This window comes from Eurosta solidaginis, chromosome 1 (assembly GCF_040869045.1).
Source record: "Eurosta solidaginis isolate ZX-2024a chromosome 1, ASM4086904v1, whole genome shotgun sequence".
NCBI lineage: Eukaryota > Metazoa > Arthropoda > Insecta > Diptera > Tephritidae > Eurosta > Eurosta solidaginis.
In genome coordinates this window covers 252,252,859-252,264,418 of record NC_090319.1, presented here as the reverse complement: position 1 = coordinate 252,264,418, position 11,560 = coordinate 252,252,859, and the positions used below count along the sequence as shown (strand labels likewise).

Sequence of the window (11,560 nt, the reverse complement as noted above, 5' to 3'; positions counted from 1 at the left end):
ATCTTAATCAAAACTGCTTGCAGCGCCTCTACTGTTTATGACTTTTATACTCTTTGATTTCCTCGTTGCATCTTCTAGGCGCTTCTGTTCTAGAATCTACTAGTTGGTTAGCTGCTATAATTATAACTACAGATGTACGTGTATAGCTCTCCTATGCGCGTGTGTTTGTGAGCGAAACTTCCACAATTATAATTGCATATCTTAGATAAGATATCTGCATGTGTTTGTGCGTTGCTTCGCTGCTACTCGTATGGACATGGGTGTAGACATAATGATTGAATTATTGATGTGCATACAAATCACTGTTTAGCATCGGCTTAGAGATGGCAATACCCCTTAGTGTTGCTAATATTCGTAACAATATTGTTTTGTAGAAAGAAAAAAAATTTAAATAAATAAAAGTATAAATGTGTAATATGTAAAAATATAAATATGTGTATATTTACAGGTAATTATTTTTTTCTGACACAGTTACATCTGGATATAATGCGTATTGAAATTTAGTATTACACATTTTATGAGCAGCAAATTGAGAGGTGTATTTAAAGTTTGACGCTTAGCAGTCCATATAAAGTTTTAGCGTATAGACGTTTACGTGTAAAAAAAACACGGCTATAGACACATATTTCAGTAGCATCTCAGTATAATGCGTATTGAAATTTAGTAGTACTAATTTTATGCGCAGCAATTTCAAAAGAGTAGATAAAGTTTGACGCTTAGCAGTCCATATAAATTTTAAAGCTCTATAGATAAAACATAGCTAATGTTTCACACGCGTATACGTTTACGCTTATCCTCGCTAAGATAATACTTAGGAGACCCATCTAGCGGCAGTGGTTAAAGAACTAGCTACAGCACAGAGTGTACCGAAAAACGGAGACACAACCCTCCGATAGTCATAGTGTATAACATATAGCTGAATCAGTTGCGATGAATTGTGGAGAAGCACCACTTTAAGAGGTGATATATAGAATTAGTGTAGAGGTGAAACATATGCCGTCTTTCAGTGAGTTTTACCGCTCCGGCTCACGCTCAATTCTCACGGGAATGCTCTGGATCATTGAGAGACTTGAGACGCAGATGTCGTGAAATTTTCGCAACGTGAAATGTGATAGGCAGATGTCGCCGCTGTTTTTCATTTAATTCATACGGCGAAAGGCTAAGCAGCGACATCTATTTTTGAAAAGGCCGCGTTGCCAACATAAAAAGAAGTAATTAACAAAATATCTGGCTCACAAATTGAACCAGACTTCTATCTGGATTTATCTGGCTCAAATCGTTGTTGTTGCATTTACATGCAAAATTATTTATCTGGCTCAGGATTTTGCCACCGGATGATAGCTATAGACACATATTTCAGTTACATCTGAGTATAATGCGTATTGAAATTTAGTAGTACTAATTTTCTGCGTAGCAATTTCAGAAGAGTAGATAAATTTAAACGCTTAGCAATCCATATAAAGTTTAAGGGTAAACGTAGATAGATGTAAAACAAAATACGGATAATATCAAAGAATGCCCCACATGTAATTGCTTTTTTGCAGTCCGGCTACATTACAAATAAAATATACTGGCAGCACTTATAATCAGCTGAAAACAAAAAAAACATTTATAAACTTTTTAACCATTGTTTACTATATAGTTTGGCAGCTTAAGTAGAGGTTATGTTGCGAATAGTGTGGAAGGCCGTGGACTAGGCAGTCGAATGTCATATAATGAAGGAATGGTCTTCGGAGATTTTTCAAAGTTAAAAAAAAAAATGATAAAAGCTTTAATATAAATAAAAATTTTGTTTTAATAACAAAAAAAAACGCCATATATATTCTGTATACATAAATTTGTAAGGATTATCTCACTTTAAAATTTGAATTAAATAATCTAAAGTTTTTTTTTGAAACTGAGTCGAGAACTGTGCATGTGAATGTGCGAATTTTCACCGATCAGCTGTTAGTTGCGCTACTTGGTAAAATTTACAATGTTTTTAACTGTAGCGGCCAAATGCAAATTACTGTATCGTTGTCAAGGCAACGAAAAAACAATTTGGCCAACACAGGACCAAAACCGAAAAATCATTTCCTTTCGGCCATAAATGAAACAATTCGGGGCTAAAACGGAGGATTTTATTCAATTGTGCCCATAAATTGAACTCTTTTAGATGGATCGGGGTGCGTGTAGCGCAGTGAGTACCATATTGTAATATTAAAAAAAATATATATATGTATGTATATAATCGTTTATGTATTTGCTTGCTTTATTTAATTGGTGTTAATTACAATTATTTTAGGTACTCGTAGTACGTCACCACATCTTTGGTCAATCCGAGTCTCATTAAAATTAATTTACTTTTACACACAACACGGCCTTAAAATACGCCTTATTATATCTCTGGGATACAAATTTAATTAATTGGCCATTCAACTGTTGTTTGTAAAGTGAAAATAAGGAAGGTGAGGTTGATAAGCTAGATACTTTCCATTGCTGATATGCCTTTACTTTAGTAGTTGATATAATGTTACATTGGATATTTCAGCTGATCCTGGACAATTAAGAGTTAAACTTATTTTAGTATTCAGATCGAAGTTGAGTAGAGTTACGCGCGTCTCCCTAGGGAGATTGCTTCCCTCATCTGTGATTTCAGGGCAATTGTCTTTATGAACGGGGTTCACCGGAAAACACCTGGCACTGATCAGCATTTCACATCTCTCCCTGTTTAGATGATGTTCCTGAGGAATAAGAAGACATCCCGTGGCAGTTCTGAGTGCGGTGGTTTGGCAGTACCCTCCAGTGTGATTCCTATAGGCTCTTCGACCATATTGGGGGTGCTTAGATTACAAACGGCCGTTTTTGATTCAAGCTGCAATTTATGTGTTGATGGCGTTTGGCGCGGTATTAGTGTTATGTAGTTTTCGAAACCATGCTGATGAAGACGCAAGTTTGCGGTGAAACAGGGAGCAGAATGGCTTCGAGTGACTTGGCAACTGTCGTTATGAGAGATATCGGACGGTACGATTCTCCCACGTTAGCTGTTTTTAAGGCTTTAGTAGCGATACAAACCTCACCATTTTCCATTTTTGGGATGGCGAATGTGGACAAAGATAGGTTTGACTTTTGCTAGATGTTCGAAACTATCATTGCCAAGGTTGTAAAGCATCAGCATAACTATACCGCCTGGGCGTACTGCTTTGGATTGTTTGGCATGTTCGACGGGCCCGTCTTTGGCGCTGATGGTAATGGGAACGCGTAAATGCTGCAATCAGAACTGCCACCGGAAGTCTCTTTATGACGCCCGAACACCACCAACATAGTGAGGCCAAAGAGCTCAATAATAAAGACCACAACAAAACGCTGAACAGGCAGTTTTGCTAAATTGTCACAAACCAGAGCATCCTAGCAAACAACTGCCTGATCTGGTCCCGCTGTACTGCTTGGGTACTGTTCTTTGAGTACTGGATTCACCGGGCAATTCGTGGCATAAAGGTCCGACGCCTGTTTGTGGAATTCAATGAGGACCTGCTTGTGTTTTTTTGCTTCATACGGCTGAGTTCTCAGGTGCCGGATTTCCTCATAATGCTTACAGAGATGACTCCTTGATCCCCTGGGCGGCGTTGGCTCATCAATCAGATGTCTGTTGGGATGCCCAGGTTTCTGGGTATTCAACAGGAACTGTTTGGTTAGCATCTCATTTCTCTCCCTGAGGGGAGTATTCTCGCCTTCTTATGTAGATGATGTTCTGGGGACATAAGACAGCCCGTGGCGGTTCTGAGGGCAGTGTTTTGGCAGTGCTGTAACTTCTTCCAGTGTGTAGTTTTTAGGTTTGGCGACCATGTAGGAGATGTGTAGCATGCAATCGCCTAGCCAATTGCTTTGTAAGTGGTAATGAGCGTTTCTTTGTCTTTTCCCCAAGTACTGCCAGCAAGAGATTTAAGGATTTTATTACGGCTCTGGATTTTCGGTACAATTGCGCCTGCATGCTCACCAAAACATAGATCCTGATCAAACGTCACACCCAAGATTTTGGGGTGTGGGATAGTCGGAAGCGTAGTGCCATCGACATGGATGTTCAAAATGGTCGACATTTGGGACGTCCATGTTGTAAATAATATGACCCCCGAACACCACCTACATTGTGAGGCCAAAGAGCTCTATATTAAAGACCACAACGAAACGCTGAACAGGCAGTTTATGCTAAATTGTCACAAACCAGAGCGTCCTAGCAAACAACTGCCTAAAGTCCCGCTGTACTGCTTGGGTACTGTTCTTTGAGTACTGGATTCACCGGGCAATTCGTGGCATAAAGGTCCGACGCCTGTTTGTGGAATTCACTGAGTTTTTTTTTTCTTCATACGGCTGAGTTTTCAGGTGCCGTATTTCCTCATAATGGTGTGACGTTTGATCAGGATCTACATTTTGGTGAGCAAGCAGCCGCAATTGTTCCGAGAATTCAGAGCCGTAACAAAATCCCCAAATCCCTCGCTGGCAGTACTTGGGGAAAAGATAAAGAAACAAAGCAATTAGCCAGCCGATTGCGTGCTACGCGTCACCCATATGGTCGCCAAGCCTAAAAATCACCCACTGGAAGAAACTACAGGCCTGCCAAAATACTGCTCTCAGAATCGCCACGGACTGTCTTCTTATGTCCCCAGAACACCATCTGCATAATGAGGCGAGAATACTCCCCATCAGGGAGAGAAATGAGATGCTGACCAAACAGTTCCTGTTGAATACCCAGAAACCTGGGCATCCCAACACACATCTGATTGATGAACCAGCATTTTGAGGAAATACGGCACCTGAGAACCCAGCCGTATGAAGTGAAAAAACACAAGCAGGTCCTTGGTGAACTCCATAAACAGGCGTCGGACCTTTATGCTGGGAATTGCCCGGTGAATCCAGTACTTAACGAAAATTATCCAAAACTCGCGGAAGAGGAACGCATACTCCCCAGGGAAACGCGTGTCACTCTTGCTCAACTTCGTTCTGGATATGGTAACAGGTTAAACACTTACCTATCCAGAATCAACCCCGACATACAAAATGTATGCCCCGCTTGCAATGTGTCCCCACATGACACCAACCATCTCTTCAATTGTAATGTGGAACCAACGCCTCTAACACCCCTTTCCTTATGGTCCACCCCTGTTGAAACGGCAAGTTTCCTTGGACTCCCGTTAGAGGATATTGATGACAATTTGTGATCGGTCGCGGCTTTTAGGTGGGGCGAGCATTGCTACAACAACAACAACAACAACCATCGGCTGCCAGTTGACGCAGTTAACGAGTCCTCTGATCACGACTGAAATGTCTGGCGAACTGTGACAGTTTTCTTACGTGTGGGGCGAATGTCGGTTCTTCTATTTGGTTCGAAAACATCTCGTCCTTGCTGTAACCCTATAGAACAGAATTCCACTGGGGCAACAGGTGACAGGAGGGATGTAGGTGTTGATGATTTCTAAATATGCATCGCCTGGCCGGACAGCTGCTTTCCAAGGCAGTCGGTTCTATGTACTGGAGCGACTCGGGATTTTTCCCGTTCAAGGACTGTCATTTCAGTGTAACCCCATTTAATTTGTTGCGTCCCTCCCACAAATTGTCATCCTCCCAGCAGCTCCTTGCAGCGGGACTGCTCCATATTCTCTTGCTCCGGGAAGGTATCGAAGCCAATCCGGGTCCGTCTCCTGACCCCGGACCTGAGAGATGGTTTTGGTGCATCTGCCGGAAAAGAATCTTTTTGGGACGGTCGTACTCTGTTCAGTGTGTCTCGTGTAAGGGATGGTTGCATCGGACAGGTTGTTCTGGGCTTGATCCCAAAACCCGACATCCACGTAACTTTTATAAATCTTTTGTGGCTCCTTGCTGTTCACGTCCAAGGGCGTCTCGTAGTCTACGCCTTAGCGCCCCCACTACCTTCCAGCAGCCCAGTTGCTCAGCAAGCCACAACTAGTACCCGCTGCTGCTCGCGCCCTGCGGCGCCAACAACTCAAACAGCTGCTACCACTTTTTATGAATATATCATGGATATTCAATTTATCTATATTTGTTCAATAAGTTTTTTATAATTAAATAATCACGATATATTTTTAATAATTATATTCGTTCAATAATCAATTCAAAAACCATATAATATATTTTTCACATCAAAAAATAACATGAAATATAAAAACTTGAAACTCGATTTTTAAAGAAAAATTAAAGTTTTTAACAATAACAAGTATTTCATAACAACGTGTAGTAAATCCCTACACTACTCCTCTCTTCCAAATTGTTCCATATTTAACAAATTAAATGTAACTCTTTTTGTTTTATCCAAACAACTATATTTACTCGCATCCAAATATGCAGGTTTAATTCTGTCTATAGAAATATTCATGAATTTATTATAATAATTAATTTTGAACCACTTTGGTGTTTTCTCTATTACCTCAAATGGTCCTTCATATGGCTCTTGTAAACCGGTTCTCTTTCTATCAACTCTAACTAATACAAACTTGCAATCACTTAAATCTTTTGGAACATAAACTAGTGAATTTTTATGATGAGATATGTTTGATGCACAATTCTTTAAATTTTGTTTTAATTTTAACAGAACATCAGATGAGTCAAAGTTATTTTCAGATCGAACTACCATTTGCGAAGGAAGTCTTAGATTTTCCCCATATACCATCTCTGCAGCTGTAGATTGAATGTCTTCTTTATAGGATGATCGCAAACCTAACAACACTATAGGTAACTCCTCATACCATTCAGCTGCACTTCCACTTGCCATAATTGAAGCTTTAAGTTGCCTATGAAAGCGTTCAACTATTCCATTAGCTTGCGGATAATAAGCAGTGGTTATGATTTTATGACTTCCTAATAGTTTTGAGAGCTCTGTAAAAACCTGCGATGTAAATTGCGCTCCCTGATCAGTTGTAATTGTCAACGGAACTCCAAATCGTGATATATACTCACGAAAGAAAGTTTCTGCCACATTTTTCGCGGAAATATTTTGAAGAGGATATGCTTCCGGCCAACGAGAATTCCTATCTATTAAAGTTAATATAAATCTAAAATCATGTGATGGAGGAAGAGGTCCAACGATATCTAAATGTACATGTTCAAAACGCCCTTTTGGAATTGGTATTTTCGAAACTTGCGATTTTGTATGTCTATAAATTTTACTTTTTTGACAATTAATGCATTCTTTCGCCCACTGGTTTACATCTTTATTCATTCCTGGCCAAAAATATCCATTAGTGATTAACCGGCGTGTTGCTTTAATACCAACGTGGGCTATACCATGTAATTTCTCAAACACTAATTTTCTTAACACTTGAGGTATATATGGCCTTGTTAAATTAAGTGATGTCTCACACCAAATTTGAATATTTAAAAATGGAACTGATATTAGTTCTAATTTATGTCTACAATTTAGATTTTCTACTAATGATTTTATTTCATCATCTTTTCCTTGTTCAATAAATAACTCTTTTAAATTTACATCAATGGTTTCTAAAGTTAAAACTTCGGGTATCCTTGACAACGCATCCGCAACATAGTTTAATTCCCCTTTTATGTATTTAATGTCACTAGTAAATTGGGATATGAACTCCAAATGTCTTGTCTGTCTGGGACTTCGATCTACCTTTAAATTCAATGCAAATGTAAGTGGCTTGTGATCCGTATAAACCGTAAAAGATCTACCTTCCAACCAATGTTTAAAGTGTTTAATAGTTAAATAAATAGCGAGTAACTCTCTATCAAAAGTACTATATTTACATTCAGACGGACTAAGTTTCTTAGAGAAGAAAGCTAACGGTTCTTTAGTATTGTTGATTTCCTGTTGAAGAACTCCTCCAAAATTTTATGAAATTCCAGATATAATGAACACGCACTATTCATATATTTGAATTCAATTATATTTGTTCAATATATTAAAACCCGATTAAATAATAAAACGTTCCGAGTTATGTTTATGTAATTTAATAAAAGTAATTGAATTTGACATTTATGTTTAAAGAAAGAATAGAAAATAGAAATTCATATGCCGATTGTCGTGAGCTTATGCACGCTCGCACGTCTGCACTCTTCGAATGTTCACCCGTAACTAACTGTCTTTGACAGCTCGGCCTTTCCTGACATTCGTCCTCCTAGGACGTCTCATCCTCGGTACTTTCGTTTGCTTCATTATAGTCGCCTTCGAGATCTGGACTTAAACGGCACCATGGTTTCATATGGTCGCTGGAGACTACATTACAGTATCTTCGTTGTGTACGTGGTGCGTCGGGTAGATCTTCCACAACGTATCGATCATGAACCAGCTGTTTTGTGACAATATAAGGCCCCTTGAATTTCGGATCGAGTTTGTGTGTGTCACCTGTTGCGGTTGGTACATGGTCAATAACGACCAATTGTCCTTCGTTGTATACTGGTGGACTCTGATGCTTTTGGTCGTATCTTTGCTTCCATTTTTGCCTCTCGTTGCTGATATTCTGTATGGCGTTCTGTAGCTTCTCCTGTTTGTCGTCGTCATCTGACATGGATATTTCGTCGCTTAGTGCTTGTATTAGTCGATTATCGCTGACGCATCGTAAATCGAAATTGAACACAAGTTCGTTGGGAGTTATCTTTGTTGTGCTATTGTTTTGCGAGTTAATGCACCACTGGATGTTGGAAAGGGTGCTGTCCCAATCTTTGGTGGTCTTTGTTGAGCATCGAATTGCTGATAATATGGTGCGGTTGACGCGCTCTGCCTGGCCGTTTGCCGTGTGCTGAATCCCAAAGCGTGTCATAAAGGATTCGAATTCCTTTGATGTAAAGGCAGTTCCTCTGTCAGTGGTAATCCGTAAAGGCTGCCCGAAAATTGCCATAACTTCTTGCAGCATTGATAGGACTGGTGTCGTCTTTGTGTTACGTACCGCTTTCAATATCGTGTATTTGGTGAAACCACAAACTAAAACAATGACGTATTGGTTTCCTCGTTTGCTTTTGGTGAACGGTCCGAGATGATCCATATACATTGCTCGAAATGGAATTGGTAGAACTTCGGTGAGATGCATTTGACTTTCCAGTTTGCCTCCTTTAATCTTATTTAAACAGCATTCGGGACAAGCTGCGATATAAGACTTTACGTATCGCCTCATTTGCCTAAACCAAAAATACTTTTGCAGACGTTGTAATGTTTTCTCGACTCCAAAGTGGCCAGCGTCGTCATGACAAGATTTGGTGACACGCCACCTGATAGCCTGAGGAATAACTAGTCGTCGCTCATCTTGGACAATTCGATATAATCGACCGTTGTGAATGATGAAGTCATCCCGGAACTGAGATGCTCCATCGCCGTTTGTTTTCAAAGCTGTAACAATTGTTTTCACATGTTCATCCTGCATCTGCATTGTATAAATCCAGTCGTCGCTGTTTTCACTGGTTATAGCTAGAACTCTTTCAGCTACAGTCTCCGGCTCAGATGGAGGTAGGGTAGGCGAACGGCTTAAGCAGTCGACGTGCTGCATCTTCGAGCCTTGACGATGCCTATACTCAAATTCATATTCTTGTAGGCGTAGCCACCATCTGGCTATACGTGGTGGTAATTTCGACGTTGCTTTTGTTGTCACGATCGCATTGCAGTCCGTACCTACGGTGAACTTCGTGCCTAATAGATACATTCGGAATCTGTCTAGTGTTTCCACTATGGCTAGGACTTCTAATTCATGGCTTGCATAGCGTGACTCTGCATCATTGCACTGACGGCTATAAAACGACACTGGTTTAAGACCATCAGCTTCCTCCTGCAGCAATATGCCTGACAAACCAAGGTGGCTGGCGTCCGTATGCACCTCATGTGATTTACTTGGATCGTACAAGACTAGTACTGGCTTAGACGTGATTGCTTGCTTTAGCTGGTCAAACGCTCTGTCTTGTTCTTCTGACCAAATGAAGACTGCGTCTTTCTTTAACAGCTTTGTTAGTGGTGCTGCGATGTGGCTATGCTTCTCTACAAACTTTCTGAAGAATCCGGTCAGTCCCAGAAACTGACGTACTTCTACGACATTCGATGGTTTGGGAAAATCGCTGATGCATTTCGTCTTGCCATCACCTGGACTTATGCCGGTGACACCTACATTGTGACCTAGAAATTTAACGGTCTCGCAAAGGAAGTTACATTTGGAAGGTCTGAGTGTGAGACCACATTGACGTATCGCCTCCAAGACTTCTTTTAGCACGATCTTACCTTCGTCCACTGTTGGTGTTGCTATTATCATCTCATCGACGTAGCTGATGACTCGGTCTCGATTACATAATTTTGACGTTACTTTGGTGATCATTTCCTGGAAGTACATTGGGGCATTGACTAATCCGAATGGCATGACATTATATTCGAATAATCCATCATGAGTAAGGAAGGCAGTATATTTCTTGCTGCTTTCATCCATCGGAATCTGGTAATAGCCAGAGGTCATGTCCAATGTAGTGAAGAATTTCCCTCCAGCTAACTTAAAGAGTTGCTCTTCGACCACAGGCATTGGGAAGTTCTTACGTTCAGTGACGGCGTTCAGTGCCCTGTAATCGATGCACATTCGGCTCTCTCCGCTGGCTTTGCGTACTAAAAGTGCCGATGCAGCGTGTGGTGATGTACTTGGACGGATTATATCGTTGACCAATAAGTTGTTTAAAATTGACGTTAATTCTCGTTGTTGCGATAGTGGAACCTGATATCGTTTTCCGACTATTGGTCCCGACTGTGTCACTTTAATTTCCATAGTGGTAGTGTTACATCTTCCCAACGTTGACACATCTTCCGCAAAGCAATCTTCATACTCATGTAACATGGACTTTATATCGTTACGTTGTGTATCATTCAGCTGATCGTTGATTTTAAACATGTTCGATTTGACTTGTAACTGTAAAGACCCATTGTCGATGACCAGCCGTTTGTTGGCTCCGTACAAAATATCTCGTCCAAGTAGTAGGTCATACCCAAGTGTATTGCCCGGTACTACGTATAAGTTTGCGTGGACATTTTCGTTATTGATTATTAACTTTACGTCGGCCTTTCGTGTAGATTCCACAGTTGAACCTCCGAAACCTTTAAAGCGCTTATATGCAGGGATGCATTGCATCGTTGGTATTACTTGTTCGCTTATTAGTGAGTGGTCGCTGCCTGTATCGACCAATGCGTCGTAAGATTTACCATCAATTGTGACGTGTTGAATTATAGGTGGCACTTGCGAAGGTTTTTTCGACTCCACAATTTCTGCTACGTTTGGCTTGGTGTTTACTCGACATTCCTTGCTGTCATGGCCCACTTTCGAGCACTTAGAACAGCGTTGTTTCTTTTGTGGTTGCGGACATTTAACAGCGATATGTCCATGTTCATTGCAGTTGAAGCACTTCACTGATCTTTGCGATTGTTCAGAGCATCCACTGCGCATGTTAGTGCTAGACGTTGACGTTGGGTTTGGCTGTATCGAATTTGTTGACTGTACCGTTTGTAAGTTTTCTAGTGACTGTAGCAGCTCATTGCTGGTATTTAGATTCATTGCTAATAGCGTACGTGTTGTTTGTGGATCGCTTATACCATTGA

General features: G+C 40.6%; 1 protein-coding gene across 1 annotated transcript in view; it reads left to right on the top strand.

Annotated features, from left to right (window-relative positions):
• The first annotated feature begins 1,973 nt into the window (after nucleotides 1–1,973).
• The window catches only part of Rfx (regulatory transcription factor Rfx), a 206,328-nt gene continuing 196,741 nt past the window's right edge, over nucleotides 1,974–11,560 (top strand). The window contains exons 1-2 of the mRNA XM_067760363.1: nucleotides 1,974–2,179; nucleotides 2,285–2,447. The gene's annotated coding sequence lies outside the window, so the exon portion shown is untranslated. The remainder of the gene's footprint in view (nucleotides 2,180–2,284; nucleotides 2,448–11,560) is intronic.